Genomic DNA, 22,291 nt, shown 5'->3' with positions numbered 1-22,291 from the left:
AGAAGCTCGACACCATCCAGGACAAAGCAGCCTGCTTGATTGGCACCCCATCCACCACCTTAAACATTCATTCCCTCCACCACCGGCATACCATGGCTGCAGTGTGTACCGTCTACAAAATGCACTGCAGCAACTCGCCAAGGCTTCTTCAGCAGCAGCTCCCAAACCCGCGACCTCTTCCACCTAGAAGGACAAGGGCAGCAGGTGCATGGGAACACCACCACCTCCAAGTTCCCCTCCAAGTCTCACACCATCCTGACTTAGAAGTGTATCGCCGATCCTTCATCGTCGCTGGGTCAAAATCCTGGAACTCCCTACCTAACAGCACTGTGGGAGTACCATCACCACACGGACTGCAGCAGTTCAAGAAGGCGGCTCACCACCACCTTCTCAAGGGCAACTAGGAATGGACAATAAATGCTGGCATTGCCAGCAACACCCTGATCCCATAAACGAATAAAAAAAAGAGCAGGCCATTCAGCCCCTCGAGCCTGTTCTGCCATTCAATTCGATCATGTCTGATCTGTATCTTAACTCCATCAACCTGCCTTGGTTCCGTATCCTTTAATAGCCTTGCCTAATAAAAACCTATCAATCTCAGTTTTTAAATTTTCAATTGACCGAGCCTCAACAGCTTTTTGGGAGAGAGCGCTCCAGATTTCCACTACCCTTTGTGTGAAGAAGTGTTTCCTTACATCACCCTTGAACTTCCTAGTTCTAATTTTAAGGTTATGCCCCCTTGTTCTGGATTCCTGCACCAGAGAAAATAGTTTCTCCCTATCTCCCCTATAAAATCCTTTAGTCATCTTAAACACCCCTACCTTTGCCGGAGGCACCGAGCCAAACTGCCTCCTGACGAGGGTTTCAGAACCTCTGACAACGCCGATGGCAGGTCATTTGCCTTAAGATTTGTCTCCGATTGCATTCCTTGCCATTGGAAGCAACTCTGTAAAATAATTGGGGTATTACTTCAAGCTGGAGCAAAGCCCAGTAGTTGTCAATCGATTCACAAACTGAAAGGGACAATAAAAGTGCTCTGCTTTACATGTAGTGAATCAAATCTCAAAGAAAATGAATTTTTATTTGACAGAGTGCTGCTTCAACCAAAAATATATTATGCAGTGGCCTTGTCATTTAAGCCATTTTGATTTGAGACACTGTAGATTTTAGGCCCAAAGAAGGCTGACAGTCAGATCCGCTAATGAGATGAGTGTTGAGGTTTATCTTTTCGCAGCTGTGTTTCTGTTCAGGGTCTCCTGCCATTGGGTAAACTGATATTCTGCCCATCTCACTTTGCACTAATCACATGTCCTTCCTAAACTGCAGAGCAGTAATCGTGTCTGAGGTTGTGATGAAGTTTGTGGTCCAGGTACACGTCCTGTCAACGAGAAAAGGATGTGTATGGGTAATTAAATATGGTAGGCTGAAAAATTAAACATGGTAGAAAATACAACGAAATAAAATGCAAGGTCTAAGAGGTTCAGCCCCAGCACCTCACAGAACAATGCTTAATAGTACACAAATAGTTATTTTCCTCATTCAGTGCAATGCAAGCCCCTTCTTCCATATCGGCACTGGTCTCGACACTTGATTAGTCAGCAGGAGGTGTGATTCAAGTATCAAAGCTTAGGGTTTGGCAGTTTTACTTTGAACAGCCACCCCACTCACACACTGCCAGAGATTTGCCATCTCGTTATTACCCAAAACTCTTTTTAGCGAATTGATGAAACTCTGTCAATAAAGAAGAAACGGCAAAGAGAAGCTGTATAGAGAGGCTTGCAACTTAAAGCTCAATGTGTGCTGAAGAATTTCACTGTAAATTTGTTACAAAGCAACAAAAAAAGAACTTCTCACAACATCTCTGCCTGCTGTCGAGAAGAAAAATTCCATCGAAAATCTTTTTTGATTAAGAGCCAGCCTGTTATATTGGGCTGACCATTGCACACTTCCTTCGTCTTCCTGAAAAGAGGACACTCAGTTCCCCAGAGTGGTGCCTTGTTGTGTTTCTCATGCAGTGCATTTTGATATGTATGATGCACGTTTGAACAAAGATTTCCTGTTCAGACTCTGTCATGCACAGGTCTGCCGTGTGGACCTTGCGGATGGTTAAGTCTGAACAGGAAGTCTCCGTCAGCGTACACATCCTGCTTCCCACAATGCACTGCGCGAATACAGACAAGCATGGTTCCTCTCTCGGGAACTGTGCAGAAATGAATTCCACAAACATGTTTTAAAATAACAACCCCAAATAACCTGAAAACAAGACTAAAGGCGATGTTTTAGACTAATCGATTTCTTTCAAAGCATAGATGTCGCCTCACCTATACAACATCAAAAGCAAGGAGTCCTTGTCTCAACATCAAAACATTCTTTGATCAACAGAAGAGAGCTGATCAGTTGTTTGTAAAATGATCTCATTGCTATCCTCCATAAAAAAGCTCCAAATGCTAGTTGGCTGCATGCAGTTGACAATTTATGTTGAGTAATGGATGCCTCGTAGGCTGTGGCAAGATTCAACTGATGCAATGCCATTTTTGATTTTTTTTAAATGTGAAAGCAAAGCAGTTTATTAAAGCAGGATAGAGGATTGGCTATCTAACAGAAGGCAGAGAGTTGGGATAAATGGTTCATTCTCAGACTGGCAATCAGTAACTAGTGGTGTTCCGCAGGGGTCAGTGCTGGGCCCCCAACTCTTTACAATCTATATTAACGATTTGGAGGAGGGGACCGAGTGTAACATATCAAAGTTTGCAGATGATACTAAGATGGGAGGGAAAGTAGTGAGTGAGGAGGACATAAAAAACCTGCAAGGGGACATAGACAGGCTAAGTAAGTGGGCAGAGATTTGGCAGATGGAATACAATACTGGAAAGTGTGAGGTTATGCACTTTGGCAGGAAAAATCGTAGAGCAAGTTATTATCTTAATGGCAAGAAACTGGAAAGTACTGAAGTACAAAGGGATCTGGGGGTCCTGGTGCACGGAACTCAAAAGGTTAGTATGCAGGTGCAGCAAGTGATTAAGAAGGCCAATGGAATGTTGGCTTTCATTGCTAGGGAGATAGAATATAAAAATAGGGAGGTATTGCTTCAGTTGTACAAGGTATTGGTGAGACCGCACCTGGAATACTGCATACAGTTTTGGTGTCCATACTTAAGAAAAGACATACTTGCTCTCGAGTCAGTACAAAGAAGGTTCACTCGGTTAATCCCGGGGATGAGGGGATGGGCATATGAGGAGAGGTTGAGTAGATTGGGACTCTACTCATTGGAGTTCAGAAGAATGAGAGGCGATCTTATTGAAACATGTAAGATTGTGAAGGGGTTGGATCGGGTGGATGCGGGGAGGATGTTCCCGATGATGGGTGAAACTAGAACTAGGGGGCATAGTCTTAGAATAAGGGGCTGCTCTTTCAAAACTGAGATGAGGAGGAACTACTTCACTCAGAGGGTGGTAGGTCCGTGGAATATGCTGCCCCAAAAAGCTGTAGAAGCTACAACATTACATAAATTTAAAACAGAAATAGACAGTTTCCTAGAAGTAAAGGGAATTAAGGGTTACGGGGAGCGGGCAGGAATTTGGACATGAGTCTACATTCGGATCGGACATGGCCCTGTGGGTAGTGGAGTGGGCCCAGGGGCCGTGTAGCCTGATCCTGCTCCTATTTCCTGTGTCTAATTCTGATAGATTCAGGAGATGGTTCTGTGATAGTAGATTGGCGGTTAGGATCAGATCAGCCATGATCTTATTGAATGGCGGAGCAGGCTCGAGGGGCCGATTGGCCTACTCCTGCTCTTATTTCTTATGTTCTTATGTAAAATAATAGTGTACTTGCTCTACTCTGCCTATAACGGCAAAGCAGGGCTTATTCAAATACAGTGACTAAAGTATATATTTTAAGGTTCTGCAAAATCCATTAGCAAGCAAATAAGCCAAACATTCTGCTCTGTACCCAGATAAAGTGGCCCCGATAGTTGAGGCAGGTTAGGTGAGAACAGCATCGTCAAACATGAGCAGACCTTAAATGAGTGAAAACAACTCAAGTCAGCTGTGGCTCAGTAGGTAGCACTCTTGCCTCTGGGTCAGAAGGTTGTGGGTTTAAATTCCACTCCAGAGACTTGAGCACAAAAATCTAGGCTGGCACTCGAGTGCAGTCCTGAGGGAGTGCTGCACTGTCGGAGGTGCCGTCGTTCGGATGAGCCATTAAACCACAGCCCCGTCTACGCTCTCAGGTGGACATAAAAGATCCCATGGCACTATTTCGAAGAAGAGCAGGGGAGTTATCCCCTGTGTCCTGGCAAATATTTATCCCTTAATCAATATCACAAAAACAGATTATCTGGTCATTATCACATTGCTGCTTGTGGGAGCTTGCTGTGCGCAAATTGGCTGCCGCATTTCCTACATTACAGCAGTGACTACACTTCAAAAGCTATAGCTTTTCAGTATCACAAAATTGCATTAATGGATTTATTTTATTTTAAATATGCAGCTGCAAAGGAAGATAAAGACTAAGCAGAATGAAGGGTGGGATCATAAGAATACTAAAGAAAAGTTTTAATAGCTGGTAATGCTCAATTCAGATATGCTAGAGACCCTGCCTGAGGGCATCTGATATCAATATTATCATAAAATTAATTGCATAAGTTGCAGCCTTCATGACATGTATAGTAGTGCAAGTGCCTAGCCACGGATGAACCTATTACATGGTGTGTTTTATAAACCTTCCTGCTATCAATCATCTAATTTCTCCATGGTGACTTACGATGGTGTTCAGCAGGAGTGAAAGAAGGTTCAACAGAAAAACACTTTTTCCTATGAATGTATTGTGTAACATATAGGGTCAGATCTTGCTGGAACAGGATATCTCACGTTACTCGTCGTTATTCTCATCCTTGTTTTCAAATCCCTCCATGGCCTTGCCCCTTCCTATCTCTATAATCTCCTTCAGCCCCACAACCTCCCAAGATATCTGCGCTACTCTAATTCTGCCCTTTGGAGGATTCCTGATTATAATCACTCAACATTTGGTGGCCGTGCCTTCTGTTGCCTAGGCCCTAAGCTCTGGAATTCCCTGCCTAAACCTCTCTTACTCGCTACCTCTCTTTCATCCTTTAAGATACTCCTTAAAACCTACCTCTTTGACCAAGCTTTTGGTCACCTGCCCTAATTTATCCTTATGTGGATCGGTGTTAAATTTTTTGTCTTAAAATACTCCTGTGCAGCGCCTTGGGACGTTTAACTACATTAAAGGCGCTATATAAATACTTGTTGTTAGTTAGACTTTTTCCCTGCACCCTTCAGCTTGAAAATATTTTGCACCGTAAATGTTGGAAGTGCGAGCTTATAATTGCGTGGCGAGGGCAACGGGGCATCTGGGACCTTAGTGATTGGCGGGACCAATCGTGTATCTCCTTAACCAACGAGATTTAAGGTTTGAAATAGAAACCGAGGAACGACGGAGAAGGAAGATGAATTAGAGCCAAAGCAGGTACAGAAAGAGAAATAAAGAGAGAAAGCAAAAGAGACAAAAGGAAAAAAATTCAAATTTGACTTTTTTTAAATCTCTAACAACAATTTACTGCATGCAGGAATGAGATTGAACAGTTTAAATAGTTCCCTTTCTGGGCCAGGAAGATTGATTGGCAGTCATGAACAATTATCACGTTGTTAAAAAGGTACTTATGCTGTTAAATTACAGCCCTAACTTTCTGCTGCAAGTTTAATGCATAATTAATGTGCATATCCAGCAAGTTCTCAAAAATAACGGGGAGTCTAAGAGCGAGATGCTGTTTGTGCAAGGCAAATGTTGGAGAGGTGTAAAACCACCAGCAAGTTCTGGAGATTCGCAACTCACAGCATATATCTTAATCTCCTGAATTTGCTGGTCAATTTGCACATGAATAACGGTGTCAGTTGTTATTTTTTCAGTAGACTTCAGCCCATTATATAATGCTGTTAACTGAGTGCCATTAGATATCATTTTTATTATGACTACAGTTGATTATGAAGTTCCCAGGAAGTGAAAAAATATAATCAAATTTTAACTGAAGGTGCATTTACACCACAACTGTGCATTAAGGTTCTAATTTGTGCAGAGAAAAAAAGACTTCCATTTATATAGCACCTTTCAGGACTTTAGGACATCCCAAAAGCACTTTACAGCCAATGCTATTTTTTGAAGTATAGTCACTGTTGTACTGCAGGAAAAGTGGCAACCAATTTGCACACAGCAAGGTCCCACAAACAGCAATGTGATAATGAGCAGATAGTCTGTTTTTAGGTAATATATTATGGATGCTGGAAATCTGAAATATAAACAGAAAATGCTGGAAATACTCAGCAGGTCAGGTAGCATCTGTGGAGAGAGAAAAAGAGTTCACGTTTCAGGTCGGTGATCTTCGTCAGAACTGGGAAAAGTTACAGATGTAATAGGTTTTAAGCAAGTACAGAGCCAGAGAAAGGGGTTGACAGGGCCCCCGACCGTGTCTGTCCCATTTCCCGCACTTCTGCCCTCACCCGTTCACCTCCTTCCCAGAACCACAATAGGGTTTCCCTTGTCCTCACCTTTCACCCCACCAGCCTCCATATTCAACGGATCATTTTCGCCACCTCCAGCGTGATGCCACCACCAAAGACATCTTTCCCCTCCCCTTTCAGCATTCCAGAGGGATCGTTCCATCCGCGACACCCTGGTCCACTCTTCCATCACCCCAACAACCGATCTCCTTCGCATGGCACCTTCCCATGTAAGCGCAGGTGGCGGAGCACCTGACCTTTCACCACCTCCCTTCCCACAGTCCAGAGCCTGAAAATACTCCTGCCAGGTGAAACAGCGATTTACCTGTACTTCTCCTAACCTAGTATATTGTATTCACTGCTCACGATGCGGTCTCCTCTACACTGGGGAGACCAAGCGCAGATTGGGTGATCACTTTGCTGAACACCTCCGTTCAATCTCAAAAGTTGACCCTGCACTTCCGATTGCTTAGAATTTTAATTCTCCGCCCCACTCCCACTCTGACCTTGTTCCAATGAAGCTCAACAGAAGCTCGAGGAGCAGCACCTCATCTTTCGATTAGGCACTTTACAGCCTTCCGGGCTCAACATCGAGCACAACAATTTCAGATCATAAACACTGCTCCCATTTTTTAGGACTGGGTGCTGTTAATGATTCTGCTGTTGCCATTTGCAGCTTCTCTAGACCCATCTGTTGTTTCTTTACTTGTACCATCATTTATTTTGTCATTTAACCACTCCTGCCCTCCACCCTATCACAGACCTTCCTTTCTGTTCTTTCCTGCCCTCTTTCCCCCCCCCCCCACCACCATCTCTGTACTTGCTTAAAACCTGTTACATCTATAACATTTTCCAGTTCTGACGAAAGGTCACCGACCTATTATGTTAACTCTGTTTCCCTCTCCACAGATGCTGCTTGACCTTCTGAGTATTTCCAGCATTTTCTGTTCATATATCTGTTGATTGAGGGATAAATATTGACCAGGTCTGTGTCCAATTAGCACTCTGGAGCTCCTGTGCAGCTGGCTCACCGGCTTTTAAATGCCAAAACCACGCATCCACGGATTTCTGAATGGGCTGCACAGCCCAAAAAAAAATTAGAGGGAACATTGGCCAGGACACCAATGAGAACTCCCCTGCTCTTTGAATAGTGCCATGGGATCATTTGCATCCACCTGAGAGCAGGTTAAACGTCTCATCCGAATGACGGCATCTTTGACAGTGTATCAATCCCTTAGTACTGCACTGGAGAGTCTGCCTAGATTTTGTGCTCAAGGGATTTAAACCCACAACCTTCTAACTCAGAGGCGTGCGTGGTAGCCACTGAGCCACTGCTGACACTTTGGGCAGAATTTTAACAGGAAAGAGTGAGTGGGTTTGGGAGCGAGTAGGTGGTTAATTGCGCTGAAATTGACAGTGCATCAGGAAGCCGACTTCAACCCGTCGGCTTCCGCATTTAACTCGAGAGCGCTTGGCTGCGAACTAGAAACACCGTCAGGAGAGGCAGGTTACCAATTTAAAGCAATTTAGAGCTAGTTAAGAGGCTATTAGCAGCTTTTTTTTTTACATAGGTTTTCAAGTTTAACTGTGTGTGCACGGGATTCCAGGCTTCCTGGATCTTGCCAGTGAAAGCAAGGCACGAGCACAGTGGCAATTGAGGGGGCTAAACAAATGACAGGCAAAAAATCCCATAAGTACGGAGACCTCACACCTTCCTTGCCTAAGGGAAAGGCTTTTGCTCACAACACTTGTTCTGAGAGTTTGCTTTCAGTACTTGGCAGGTGATTTTTACAACTTTGGAGGTCACTCTCACTACATTGGAGGTCACTCTCACTACATTGGAGGTCACTCTCACTACATTGGAGGTCACTCTCACTACATTGGTCACTCTCACTGCATTGGAGGCCACTCTCACTGCATTGGAGGTCACTCTCACTGCATTGGAGGTCACTCACTGCATTGGAGGTCACTCTCACTATATTGGAGAATTGTGCATCTCATTGCCACTTTACATCTGTCATACATCAGATCAGCATGGGTGCCGCTTATTTTGTTTCACCTTGGACCTCAGATGAGCACCAGCAGCACCAAGAGGAGCAGCTGCAGCCTTCACCTCACCAACCTGCCGCTCGACAGGAGAGAGGGGATGAGCACAGGGGTGCAGCTCACAGGAGGCGATACCCCCAACAGGGTGTACAGGCAGAGGATCAGCTTCCTGGACATGACTGAACACCAGTGCCTCAGGAGGCTCAGGGTATCAAGTCAGGTGGTGGCAAATATTTGTAGCCTGCTGAAAGAAGACCTGCTGCCAAGAGGACCTGGTGGTCACGCGTGACCACTGCCCTCAACTTCACCTCAGTCTCCTTCCAGGGATCTGCAGGAGATATTTGCAGGATTTCGCAGTCGGCCGCCCACAAATGCGTCGCAAGGTGATCGATGACCTGTTTGCCAGGGCAGGCAGTTATGTAAACTTTGCCACAGATGAAGCTAGTCAAAATGAGCGGGCGCTCGGGTTTGCAGCTCTGGCTGATTTCCCACAGGTGCAGGGCTTCATCGACTGCATACGTGGCGATCAAGGCACCCCCAGATCACCCAGGAGTGTTCGTGAACCGTAAGGGCTTCCACTCCAGCAATGTGCAGCTCGTCTGCAACCACAAAAAGATCATTATGCAGGTGTGTACTAGATTCCTAGGGAGCTGCCATGATTCATTCATCCTGCGCCAGTCCACCCTCCCTCAGCTCTTCGCACCTCTGACCAGACTTACCAGCTGGCTGCTTGGAGACGAGGGGAATCCACTGAAAACATGGCTGATGACACCCTTGAGGAGGTTAAGTAATGAGGGCGAAGAGCGCTACAATCAAAGCCAAATGATGATGGGATGTGTAACAGAGCAAGCAATCGGGATGCTGAAGGTGCGCTTCAGATGCCTGGACAGATCTGGAGGAGCCCTTCAATACGCACCAGCCAGGGTCTCCATAATGATCATGGTATGCAGCGTCTGGACAACATAGCGCTGTAGGAGGAGCAACGCGCAGAGCCTCTTTGGAGGAGGAGGAGGAACTAGATGTGGACATGGCACCAGCAGCGGCGCACATTACTGCCCAGGATGGCCTCATAATGACACGTTTTAGTTAGGTTGCACCCATCTGGCACCCAGATGTTGAACCCACTCCCCTCCGCCCCGCCCCCAACACAAAGCAGTCCTACAATGACCAAACCATTCCTTTCACAGACACCCATTGCTTGCAGTTAAGTCATGTCTTCCCATTCATTACAAGTGACAAAGCCCCTTGCCAGGCAGCAGGCAAAAATGGGCAAGACGGGAAAGTGGTACAAAGAAATAATTTTACGTGCCTCAAAATTTAAACATAACCTTCACAGTGGAACATTGTCGAACACACCCATGTGCATATCTTTGTGTAACTAGAATTCTTTCATCTTCCTCTTCTTACCACTTCTATGTCGTGCAAACCCTGTGGCTTCAGTAGAGGTAGAGGCAGGCTGCTCACTTCCCTGCTGTGAATGCTCAGATGCTCTTGGCCAGCATCCTCTGGGTTTTGGAGCCTGTGAGGGCCCCGCCAGAGACTGCTCCACCTGCACCTGTGCAGGGGCAGACTCTGCTATCGGGACAGGAGGCAGCATGTGGGGCACTGACTGGGGGGTGGGGGTGGCAACAGGTGAGAAGCAGAAGCGCTTTAAACAGAGCCTCCACTTCTATGTCCCCTTTTGTCGTCATCCCTCTCATGGCCCACCCGCACATCCCTGCTGGCAATGAGCTGGAGAGCACTTTGCTGCACACCAGTGGGGCGATGAACGGCCAAATCTAGGTTTTTATTCATCCTTGTTAAGGTGGCATTCGGAGTGTGCAAGCTGTTGGTGAGGGCAAGCATGCACTCGTTTGACTGCCGCGTTTGATGCTCCATGCAGGTGGCCACCCTTTCCATGGACGAACACTTCATAGCCATTTCCTGCAACGTCATGCCAGTCATGTTTGAGATGGACTCCTCCATTCACTCTGCAAGCATGCACATCGCGGCTGGAAATCCTGCCAGAGCCTCACGCATTTGTTGCTGCTCCTCCAGAATCACCATCTTCGTCAATGGCCCCCGAGGTTCAGCATCTGCATCCAGCTCAGCAGAGCTTGGACTCTCCACTGCTGTCCCTGTCTGCACCATCTGCTCTTGCTCACATGTGATCTGTGAGACACCAGGTGACAACACTACTATCTGACTTAATGGTCCCACCGATGAGTGTATATTTGCGCTGGTGCTTGGTGTGCGTGCGTCCTGTGACGGTGCACCTTCAGAGTTAGCGACCTCTTCTGAGGGATCTTGTTCCTCATCTGGCTCCACTGGCTGTTGGATACTTGATGGGACTTTTGGGGAGTAAAGACATGAATTAGAACTATCATGGTAAGAATGTTTTCAGATGACATTATGCACATGATCATATTTCACTGGCTGCTGACATCAAGTAAACATGAGTGACTGTTGAATGCCATGTGGCTGTGTGATATTGAATTCTGTCACCAGGTAGCTGGGAACTCTCCGTCTCTCCATCTCCCACTGCCATCAACGTCGATACTCCAGTTAGCTCCAGTGCCGCCTTCTCTGCAGCAGTCAGCGTGATGATGACTGGAGGGCCACCTCCGGTTCTCTGTCTCTTCCTGGTGTTCTGTGCTCTCTTCTGCAAGGAAGGAAACAAGAGACCTTTGAGTGAGAGCCATGGAACGAGTGGAATGGATGGATGGGCATTATCTGTTGAGGGTGACTATGAGGGAGAGGCGCTACATTGCATTATGAGGGTGAGTGTCAGTGGTGGATGTCAGAAGGGGATGTGAGGAAGTGCGTAGACAAAGAGGGATGGGTGCACCTGCAAGGTAGGTTGGTCTGAGGAGTGATGTGCAGGAGTAGGCTTAGGAAGGCAGGGTGAAGGGGTTGGGGTGACATGCACATCAGGATGTACTCACCTTTTCTGACCTTATGAGGTCATTAAATCTCTTCGTACATTGAATCCAGGATCTTGCCACCACACTCCTGCTGCTCACCGCCACCGCAATCTCCAGCCATGCTGTCAGCAGGGAATAATACCTCCCTGCGGACCCTAACTCCTTGCAGCAGGAGGTCCAGGGAGGCATCAGTGAAGCGAGGGGCAGCTTTTGTACGTTGGGACTGCATTTTTTTGTCTCCCAGCAATGTTTCTCCAACCTCCACCAACCTTCAACTGTCATCTTTGCCGTGTTCCTTTAAATACATGAGCTGAATTGGAGCCATGCGTGATGCCATCATGCCCACTAGCGTTAATTGGTCAGGAAACCCGGAAGTCGGATGCAAATGCAGTGGCTTCATTAAAAAGCCACTGCCAAATGCGTCAATTAAATATGGAGAAGACCCAAGCCATTGTTTTTGATCCCTGCCACAAACTCCATTCCCTAGCCACTGACTCCATCCCTCTCCCTAACATTTGTCTGAGGCTGAACCACACTCTTCGCAACCCTGGTGTCATATTTGACCCTGAAATGAGCTTCCGACCACATATCCGCAGCATAACTAAGACCGTCTATTTCCACCTCCGTAACATCGCCCGTCTCCGCCCTTGCCTCAGCTCATCCACTGCTGAAACCTTCATCCATGCCTTTGTTACCTCTAGACTTGACTATTCCAACGCACTCCTGGCTGGCCTCCCACATTCTACTCTACGCAAATTTGAGGTCATCCAAAAATGGCTGCCTGTATCCTAACTCGCACCAAATCCCGTTCACCCATCACCCGTGCTCGCTGACCTACATTGGCTCCCGGTTAAGCAACGCCTTGATTTCAAAATTCTCATCCTTGTTTTCAAATCCCTCCATGGCCTCGCCCCCCCCATCTCTGTAATCTCCTCCAGCCCCACAACCCCCCCCCCCCGAGATATTTGCGCTCCTCTAATTCTGCCCTCTTGAGCAACCCTGATTATAATCGCTCAACCATTGGTGGCCGTGCCTTCTGTTGCCTAGGCCCTAAGCTCTGGAATTCCCTGTCTAAACCTCTCCACCTCGGTACCTCTTTCCTCCTTTAAGACGCCCCTTAAAACCTACCTCTTTGACCAAGCATTTGATCACCTGTCCTAATTTCTCCTTATGTGGCTCGGTGTCAAATGTTTTGTCTTGTAATACTCCTGTGAAGCGCCTTGGGACGTTTTATTATGTAAAAAGGTGCTATATAAATACAAGTTGTTTTTGTTGTTGAAACTTCCAGGTTCTTTAATCCTGGGCTCCCCCTCTGCCAGCTTGTCGGCAGGTAAAAATTCCTGCATTTGTGTTGAGTACTGAAGCACCCTCATGTTCACACCATCTGGGAGCAGTAACACCCTGGTGATTTCTTTAAATGCAGAAGTAGAGAATGTATTTGACCCCACAACTTTAATTAAGATTACCCAGAGACTTAATGTAATGCTGTCATTGGTGACGAGAGTTTAAGGAAAAAAATGACAAAATTGCAATTCCTGCTGTTTCAAATGATTGCTTTTACCTTCATATCCTTTGAGCCAGTGTCAAGTTTGTACTCTGTTTCATTTCCTGCCTTTTCTCTCAGTTCTGTAGAAGGGTTTCGACCCGAAACGTTGACTCTATTTCTCTCTCCACAGATGTTGCCTGGCCTGCTGAGTTTTTCCAGCATTTTCTGTTGTTATTTCAAGTTTGTGCTGTCGCCATTACTAAAGAAGGGCATTAGTCAACAAATGAGCTAAGTTGTAGAACTACAGCATAAAATGTGACATGTACAAGAAGCTCTGCTCTTGTTATTCAGATATAAAGAGCATTTGTTTGTATATTACCCTTTTGATTCTTTATATTTGCACTTAACTGTGTATTTATCCCACAAGCTTATACAGGAAACTTTGTTATATCCGGCACCGACGGGACCGAGCTGTTGCCGATCTATCAAAACTGCCGGACATACCAGCGTTAATGTTGAAGCATACGGAGGTTTTCATCTCCGTATCTGACAACAAACACTGTTGCTTAGCAACAGCTTCAAACAGTCAGCCCGTACCTTGGAAGCGTCTCTGTAGCTTAGCAACAGCTTCAGAGAGACTTTCCAGAGCCTGACTGTTGGAAAAAAAAGCCACGAGAAGAAAAAAAACCTAACAAAACGGCTTCTGATTTCTGCCGGTAGATCGAGGTTTCCAGACATACAACCTCCAGATAAACCAAAGTCTCCTGTATTGCCAAATATGAATAAGCCATGTTATGCAAATCTGGTTAGCAGTTTTAAAGGAGTGATAAATAGAGTAACTGAAGAAATGCCAGTTTTCAGATTCTATTTCTTTGCTGTGAGCGGAAAGTATTGTTCAAGTGAGCATCTTTTTGGTGAGAAGCTAGATGACTCGTAAAGCATGGAGTTTGTTGTGCAGCTTTGAGCTGTTGCTAACCAATCCTATCCGTTCTATCTATCCATCTTCAATGTATTAAATGTCATCCATATAATGTGCTCCTCCTGTAATTGTAAAATGTCCCGTCACACTTTTTCCATCAGCTGTTTCTGTCACGCTTAAAATGACCTATTTATTTACGTAGGATTGCATAGGATATACAGCACAGAAACAGCCATTCGGCTCAACCAGACAATGCCAGCGTTTATGCTCCACTCGAACCTCCACCCGTTTTTCCTCATGTAACTCTATCAGCATAACCCTCTATTCCCGTCTCCCTCATATGCTTATCTAGCCTTCCCTTAAATGCATGTGTACTATTCGCTTCAAAGGGTACAATTCTAAAGGGGGTGCATGAACAGAGAGACCTGGGGGTATATGTGCACAAATCGTTGAAGGTGACAGGGCAGGTTGAGAAAGCGGTTAAAAAAGTATGCGGGATCCTGGGCTTCATAAATAGAGGCATAGAGTACATAAGAACATAAGAAATGGGAGCAGGAGTAGGCCAATCGGCCCCTCGAGCCTGCTCCGCCATTCAATAAGATCATGGCTGATCTGATCCTAACCGCCAATCTACTATCACAGAACCATCTCCTGAATCTTAACAGAATTAGACACACGAAATAGGAGCAAGATCAGGCTACACAGCCCCTGGGCCCGCTCCGCTACCCACAGGGCCATGACCGATCCGAACCTAGACTCATGTCCAAATTCCTGCCCGCTCCCCATAACCCTTTATTCCCTTTACTTCTAGGAAACTGTCTATTTCTGTTTTAAATTTATGTAATGATGTACCTTCTACAGCTTTTTGGGGCAGCATATTCCACGGACCTACCACCCTCTGAGTGAAGTAGTTCCTCCTCATCTCAGTTTTGAAAGAGCAGCCCCTTATTCTAAGACTATGCCCCCTAGTTCTAGTTTCACCCATCATCGGGAACATCCTCCCCGCATCCACCCGATCCAACCCCTTCACAATCTTATATGTTTCAATAAGATCGCCTCTCATTCTTCTGAACTCCAATGAGTAGAGTCCCAATCTACTCAACCTCTCCTCATATGCCCATCCCCTCATCCCCGGGATTAACCGAGTGAACCTTCTTTGTACTGACTCGAGAGCAAGTACGTCTTTTCTTAAGTATGGACACCAAAACTGTATGCAGTATTCCAGGTGCGGTCTCACCAATACCTTGTACAACTGAAGCAATACCTCCCTATTTTTATATTCTATCCCCTTAGCAATGAAAGTCAACATTCCATTGGCCTTCTTAATCACTTGCTGCACCTGCATACTAACCTTTTGAGTTTCGTGCACCAGGACCCCCAGATCCCTTTGTACTTCAGTACTTTCCAGTTTCTTGCCATTAAGATAATAACTTGCTCTACGATTTTTCCTGCCAAAGTGCATAACCTCACACTTTCCAGTATTGTATTCCATCTGCCAAATCTCTGCCCACTTACTTAGCCTGTCTATGTCCCCTTGCAGGTTTTTTATGTCCTCCTCACTCACTACTTTCCCTCCCATCTTAGTATCATCTGCAAACTTTGATATGTTACACTTGGTCACCTCCTCCAAATCGTTAATATAGATTGTAAAGAGTTGGGGACCCAGCACTGACCCCTGTGGAACACCACTAGTTACTGATTGCCAGTCTGAGAATGAACCATTTATCCCAACTCTCTGCCTTCTGTTAGATAGCCAATCCTCTATCCATGCCAGAATATTACCCCCAATCCCGTGATTTTTTATCTTAAGCAATAATCTTTTGTGTGGCACCTTGTCAAATGCCTTTTGGAAGTCTAAATACACTAAAGCAAGGAAGTTATGATAAAACACTGGTTCGGCTGCAACTGGAGTGTTGTGTCCAATTCTGAGCACCAATTCTTTAGGAAGGATGTGAAGGCCCTAGAGAGGGTGCAGAAAAGATTTACAAGAATGATTCTAGGGCTGAGGAACTTCAGTTACATGGATAGACTGGAGAAGCTGGGGTTGTTCCTTAGAGCAGAGAAGGTTGAGAGGAGATTTGATGGGGGTGTTCAAAATCATGAGGGTCTAGACAGAGTAGAGAGAGAAACTGTTCCCATTGGCGGAAGGTTTGAGAACCAGAGGACACAGATTTAAGGTGATTGGCAGAAGAACCAAAGACGACATGAGGAAAAGCTTTTTATCGCAGGAATTCCCTGCCTGAAAGGGTGGTGGAGGCAGATTCAATTGTGGCTTTCAAAAGGGAATTGAATAATACCTGAAAGAAAAAAATTTGCAGGGCTATTGGAAAAGGGCAGGTAAGTGGGCCCCTTCCTGCTGCCTCCCCTGTTCCTCAAACCCCTGAGTGCCAAAGTAGTTTTCTCTTCCTCTGCTGCACGTGTTCTTAAGGTTATAATTATGAAGAAAGGCTTGAAAAATGGTATTTACTGATTATGCAAATACAATAATAGATTTTACACTTAAAACCAGAACAAAGACATTCAAATTGAGTGTTTCAAAATTATGAAGGGTTTTGAGTGGGTAAATAATGAAAGATTGTTTCCAAGGAAGAATATAAAACGATTCAGAGAAAAGAAAGGGAGGTGGGAATTAGAGCAGATAGGTCCCGTTGGAGAGTTAACACTCTCTCTCTCTCTCTCTCTCTCTCTCTCTCTTCCTCCTTCATGTCCAACCTTCCTGTCGGTCGGAAAAACCCTAAAACACAGAATAACGTAGAATTTACAGCACAGAAACAGGACATTTGGCCCAACTGGTCTACGCTTCACACAAACCTCCTCCCACTCTACTTCATCTAACCCTATCAGCATACCCTTCTATTCCTTTCTCCCTCATGTACTTGTGGTAAACCACTGTTGTTGTTGTTACACACTGTTGTACCTATGCATGCCTCAACATGTCTCGGCTGGCTCCACCCACACAGGCCCAGGTATAAAGGTGATTGACCTGCAGCCCCCTGCCTTCTTGGAACCCAGTCAACCACGAGAGGCATGCTCTGTTCTTTGCTAATAAAAGCCTTTAGTTACTCTCTTAACTCTCAGTCTTTTATGAGTAATTGATAGCGTATCAATTTTATTAGCAAAAACAAAATGTCGACATTTGCTGAACAGCAGGCTGCTGCACCAAACGCTGAACAGCAGGCTGCTGCACCAAACGCTGAGCAACAGGAGCTGCTGCGAGCCCTCAGACCAACATGCCTGGACCTAGACCCCCAAGAAGCGGGTTCGGCTACCAAATTTGCACATTGGCTGCGTTGCTTCGAGGCCTACCTGCAAGCCTCAACTGTGACCCTGGACGAAAACAAGTTGGAAATCCTGGCCTCAAAGGTGAGCCACCAAGTTTATACAATAATCCAGGACGCGACGACCTACGCGGCGGCTATCGGTCTGCTAAAAGGGCAATACGCACGCCCGGTAAATACGGTCTATGCCCGGCACCTCTTAAGATCCCGCAGACAGCAGCCCGGGGAATCGGTGGAGGCCTTCCTACGGGCACTACAGATACTCGGCCGAGACTGCGATTGCAAAGAAGCATCAGCCACAGCACACACGGAGGGACTGATCCGAGATGCTTTCGTTGCGGGTCTAAGGTCCGACTACTCCCGGCAGAGACTGTTGGAAAAGGGAGAAATGGACCTGAGAAAGGCAGTGTCCCTCGCGCTCTTGCTCGACGCGGCCCACAGGAATATGGACGCCTTCTCCCCTAACCGCTCCGCAACGTGGACGCCACAACCTTGGGTCATAGGACCGCCACCTTCAACTGCTGCTGCGATGTCCAAGGCACAGAAATGTTATTTTTGTGGCCAGGCAAAACACCCCAGAGCACGCTGCCCGGCGAGAAACACTACCTGCTCCGGCTGCGGGAAGAAAGGACACTGTCAGCGCCTGCAAAGGTAAAACCGCTAACGCCAGCAGCGCCGCGTGCGAACCGTGGGGGCAGCCATCTTGGACTCCCCCAGCCGCGTGGGGATCGGGACCATGGGCGCCGCCATTTTGTCCGCCATCTCGGACGTCTATAGATTCAACCAAGGGGGTTCCCGGACTCAACCACCGCCTCATCTGACGACCACATCGACTCGCTCGACCATACGCTGGCCTCCGTGACGCTGGACCAATCTCTCCCTCATCAACTGTCCAGGTCCATGATGGACATTAAGGTAAACGGCCGCGCCACTACCTGCCTTTTTGACAGCGGGAGCACGGAAAGCTTTATCCACCCCGACACGGTGCGGAGTTACTCTCTCCCGGTCCTGCCGACGCGACATCGGATCTCTTTGGCTTCCAAAGCCCAGTCAGCGGACGCCGGTGGCTACTGTGTAGTGACCCTTTCAGTAAGGGGCACAGAATACAAAAATTTTAAACTCCTGGTCCTGCCCCATCTTTGCGCTGCCGTTCTACTGGGGTTGGATTTTCAGTGCAACCTTAAGAGTGTCACATTAGCGTACGACGGACCCCTCCCCCCACTCACAGTCTGCAGCCAGCAGCTTTTAAATCGCCCGCCGCGCACCATTTGCAGCCTCTCCACCCTTAAAGTCCCCCCCCCCTCCTTGTTCGCTAACCTCACCCGCGATTGTAAGCCCATCGCTACCAAAAGCAGGCGTTACAGTGCCGGGGATAGGAGCTTCATTAAATCCGAGGTAGCAAGACTCCTGAAGGAAGGGATTATTGAAAGTAGCACCAGCCCATGGCGAGCACAAGTGGTGGTCGTGAAGACTGGCGAAAAACAGCGCCTAGTTATTGACTACAGCCAGACGATCAATCGCTACACCCAGCTAGATGCATACCCACTCCCCCGCATATCTGACATGGTCAATCAGATAGCACAATACCGGGTGTTCTCGACGATTGATCTGAATTCGGCACACCACCAGCTCCCCATCAGGGCTGAGGACCGCCAGTACACAGCTTTTGAAGCTGACGGTCGTCTCTACCACTTCCTCAGAGTTCCCTTCGGCGTCACCAACGGGGTTTCAGTCTTCCAACGGGAGATGGACCGGATGGTCGACCAGAACGCGCTCCAGGCCACTTTCCCCTATCTAGACAACGTCACCATCTGCGGCCGCGACCAGCAGGACCATGATGTTAATCTAGAGAAATTCCTCCGTACGGCCCAGCGGCTGAACCTAACATACAACAAGGACAAATGTATGTTTCGTACCAAACGCCTTGCCATTCTCGGCTGTGTAGTGGAGAACGGAGTCATCGGCCCCGACCCCGACAGGATGCGCCCCCTTATGGAGCTCCCCCTCCCCCACTGCCAAAAAGCACTGAAGAGATGCCTAGGGTTTTTCTCGTACTATGCTCAGTGGGTGCCCAACTATGCGGACAAAGCCAGACCCCTCATCAAGTCCACCTCCTTCCCCCTGACAGCAGAGGCCTGTGCAGCCTTCACTCTCATAAAAGGAGATATTGCGAAGGCCACAATGCACGCAGTGGATGAGTCCATCCCTTTCCAAGTGGAGAGCGACGCATCCGACTTTGCCCTAGCTGCAACCCTTAACCAGGTGGGGAGACCCGTGGCCTTTTTCTCAAGGACCCTCCAGGACCCCGAGATTCGACACTCCTCTGTCGAAAAGGAGGCCCAGGCCATTGTGGAAGCTGTGCGACATTGGAGGCATTACCTGGCCGGAAAACGATTTACCCTGCTCACTGACCAGCGTTCAGTAGCTTTTATGTTTAATAATAAGCAGAGGGGCAAAATCAAGAACGACAAGATCTTGAGGTGGAGAGTCGAACTCTCCACCTACAATTACGATATCTTGTACCGGCCCGGGAAACTCAATGAGCCCCCAGATGCCCTATCACGTGGTACATGCGCCAACGCGCAGGTCGATAGACTGAAGACCCTCCACAATGACCTCTGCCACCCGGGGGTCACCAGGTTTTTTCACTTCATCAAATCCCGTAACCTGCCCTACTCCATCGAGGAGGTCAGGACCATGACCAGGAACTGCCAAATCTGTGCCGAGTGCAAACCTCATTTTTATAGGCCAGACAGAGCAAGCCTGATCAAAGCCACGCGCCCCTTTGAACGGCTGAGCATCGATTTTAAAGGGCCCCTCCCCTCCTCCGACCGCAATGTGTACTTCCTCAACATAATTGATGAGTACTCCCGTTTCCCGTTTGCCATCCCTTGCTCAGACATGACCAGTACCACGGTCATTAAATGTCTGAATGACCTCTTCGCCTTGTTCGGTTTCCCTAGCTATATTCATAGCGACAGGGGCTCATCCTTTATGAGCGACGAACTCCGGCAGTACCTGCTCTCGAGAGGTATCGCTACAAGCAGGACTACCAGCTACAACCCCCGGGGGAATGGCCAGGTGGAAAGGGAGAATGCGACGGTCTGGAAGGCAGTCCTTTTAAACTTGAAATCTAAGGGCCTTCTGACCTCTCGCTGGCAGGAAGTCCTCCCTGCGGCGCTCCATTCCATTCGGTCACTGCTCTGTACAGCCACCAATGCTACCCCTCACGAGAGAATGTTCTCCTTCCCCAGGAAGTCCACATCGGGGATCTCGTTACCGACATGGCTGACTTCTCCAGGACCCGTCCTACTGCGGAGGCACGTGAGGTCCCATAAGACGGACCCCCTGGTCGAGAGGGTGAGCCTCCTCCATGCCAACCCTCAGTATGCTTACGTGGTGTACCCGGACAGGCGGGAGGACACAGTCTCCATACGAGACCTCGCACCTTCGGGTGCTCCCGAAACACCCCCCTCGCCATCCACCACTACCCACGCCTACCCCCAGTACGCTTACGTAGTGTACCCGGACGGGCGGGAGGACACAGCCCCCACACGAGATCTCGCACCTTTGGGTGCCCCTGAAACACTACCATTGCCATCCACCACTACCCACAACCCAACCCCGCTAGACGGCATGCCGCAGCCCCAGGACCCGTCATTGACCACCCAACCACTCAATGAGACGCCAGACTCAACGTTGGATGCTGCACCATCACCGCCGCCACCACGACGATCAGGACGGCATACAAGGCCACCTGATAGACTTACTTACACGAACCTTTAGTACACTTCACCCCGCCGGACTCGATTTTAAACAAGGGGTGAATGTGGTAAACCACTGGTTGTTGTTTTGTTGTTGTTGTTGTTATTACACACTGTTGTACCTATGCATGCCTCAACATGTCTCGGCTGGCTCCACCCACACAGGCCCAGGTATAAAGGTGATTGACCTGCAGCCCCCTGCCTTCTTGGAACCCAGTCAACCACGAGAGGCATGCTCTTTTCTTTGCTAATAAAAGCCTTTAGTTACTCTCTTAACTCTCAGTCTTTTATGAGTAATTGATAGCGTATCAATACTTAACTAGCTTCCCCTTAAATGCATCGATGCTATTCGCCTCAGCTTATCCTTGTGGTAGCAAGTTCCACATTCTAACCACTCTCTGGGTAAAGAAGTTTCTTCTGAATTCCTTGTTAGATTTATTAATGACTATCTTATATTTATGACCCCTAGTTTTGGACTTCTCTCACAAGTGGAAATATCTTCTCTATGTCTACCCTATCAAACCCTTTCATAATTTTAAAGACCACTTCTCACTTTTGTTTCCCCGAGAGAAGAGCCCCAGCCATGTTTCAGAAATGATGATGTACCTGAATATTCATTTGACAAGGTTCTTAACTATACGTAATGTCAAAATCAAGGGAGGAATGGCTTTTAATTGAGAAAATTAAATTAATTAATTGTTATGGCTTTTCTAAATTATGAATTTGAAGGACAGCTGCTTGTCTGCCTCTGTAAGGATATCTCTGGGGTAAAATTTAAGAGTTTAATTTAGGAGCAGACAATAGTTAAAATGTAAACATTACCCCCCAAAAAATAATGGAAATTTGTTCTGCAATGTCTGTTTAGAAATAAAGCAAGTAAGTCTAAAACCGTGTTGCAGGGCAAACACCCTTTCGCTTGTGGGAATCCCTGTCAGTGCATGGTGGGAAACTGCCACCTCATAAACTCAGATTGTGATAGCTGTCGGTCAAAATATAAATTTCAAGGCTTTTGAGAGAGACTGAGATACGTCAAAGAAATAATGCTGAAACTAGTAACAAGATGTGACAGGAAATGTTACAAGATTTTCTGGGATTATTACCACTTTAGGAAGAATGTGAAGGCCTTAGAGAGGGTGCAGAAAAGATTTACAACAATGATTCCAGGGCAGAGGGATCAAATTCTGTGGCTTTACCCATTTTTCCATTGAAACTGTAAATGAGTGAGTGGCCTTTATTATTATAGGTCTTTTTTCCAATCTCGGGATGTGGGTGTCACTGGCAAGGCCAGCATTTATTGCCCATCGCTAACAACTGAGTGACTTGCTTGGTCATTTCAGAGGACAGTTAAGACTAAACCACATTGATGTTGAACTGGAG

The sequence above is a fragment of the Somniosus microcephalus genome, chromosome 5, assembly GCF_052327205.1.
Source record: "Somniosus microcephalus isolate GS21.2 chromosome 5, FLI_Smic_1.0, whole genome shotgun sequence".
Taxonomy (NCBI): domain Eukaryota; kingdom Metazoa; phylum Chordata; class Chondrichthyes; order Squaliformes; family Somniosidae; genus Somniosus; species Somniosus microcephalus.
The sequence above is the reverse complement of the archived record's forward strand: the minus strand, read 5'-3'. Positions refer to the sequence as shown.